Source organism: Myotis brandtii, unplaced genomic scaffold, assembly GCF_000412655.1.
Source record: "Myotis brandtii unplaced genomic scaffold, ASM41265v1 scaffold539, whole genome shotgun sequence".
Classification (NCBI taxonomy): domain Eukaryota; kingdom Metazoa; phylum Chordata; class Mammalia; order Chiroptera; family Vespertilionidae; genus Myotis; species Myotis brandtii.
In genome coordinates, this window is record NW_005369984.1 from 309,500 (window position 1) to 310,901 (window position 1,402).

Consider the following 1,402-nt stretch of genomic DNA (forward strand, 5'->3'; position numbering starts at 1 on the left):
ATGCCCTTGACTGTGAATTGAACCCAAGACCCTTCAGTCCATGGGCTGATGCATGAATTGAACCCAAGACCCTTCAGTCCATGGGCTGACGCTCTACCCACTGAGCCAAACTGGCCAGGGCTGCTACTCTATTTTATATCTATAACAGTACAGTTGACCCTTGAACAACACAGGTCTGAACTGCAGATCCACTTATACACAGGACCATATCTATCTATATATATAAAAGCCTAAGCAACCAGCCAACTGGCCGGGAGTTATGACGCACAACAACCACCCGGGGGCAGACACTCAACACAGGAGCTGCCAAGCTGCCGTGACTTGGCAGCTGTGGTTCTTGGGTGACGCACCTGGAACCAGAGAGGAGGGAGCCCGATTCCGGAGTGCGTCACCTGAGAACTGCCCTCTCGCAATCCGGGACCCCTCAGGGATGTCGGAGAGCCGGTTTTGGCCTGATCCCCGCAGGCCAGGCTGAGGGACCCCACCCGTGCACATGCACCGGTCCTCTAGTATCCAATAAATATGTACAGTACTGTAATTGTATTTTCTCTTCCTTATGATTTTCTCAGTAACATTTTCTTTTCTCTAGCTTCCTTTATTGTAAGAATATAGTGCATATTGCATATAATATACAGAATATATGTTAATTGACTGTTATCAGTAAGGCTTCCAGTCAACAGTAGGTTATTTTTTTCCAGGTGGGGGTGTCAAAAGTTATACGTGGATTTTCAACTGCTGGGGGTGGGTGCTGGTGTCCCTAACCCCAAGCTGTTCAAGGGTCAGTCATATTTACCTAGACTGCCTTATGTACGAATCCTTGCTTATTTTGTCCAGAACTAAAATGTAAACTTAATTTTCATGTGGTAAGACCTCCCCTGATTCACTGCTGTCTCTCCAGCACCTCGCACAGTTCCTGGCACATGGCGGATGTTCAATAAATACCTAACCCACAAATGAATGAATCCCGCGCTGCAGCAACCCGGAGGGGAGCGAGACCGGAAGTCTGGGGCTCACCCGGGAGTATGGCTGAGGGCGCACAGCCGCCGCACGGACTTACAGGGGCCGGGGGAGCATGGAAAGCTTAGCGGGGCCTGCGGAGGTCAGTGCACAACACTGCGAGGTAGGGGGTCGAGTCAGGGGAGAAATAAGCCTACGACTGTCACCATCCCGACCGGCGGCGTGGGTCTCAGCCTAGCTGCACCTTGAATCATCTGGAGCGTTTACCCCAGAGATGCCGATCTACTATTGCTGGGTGCTGCGGACACTGGTAGGTTGTTAAAAAGCTGCTCCGGTAACTCCAAGGTGCAGCCAGAGGAGAGCACTGAGCAGAAGTAGGTCGTCGCTCTCGGAGGTTCCCCCGGGATAGCGGGGTCCGCGCGCACGTGCCGCCAGGAGGAAGGGC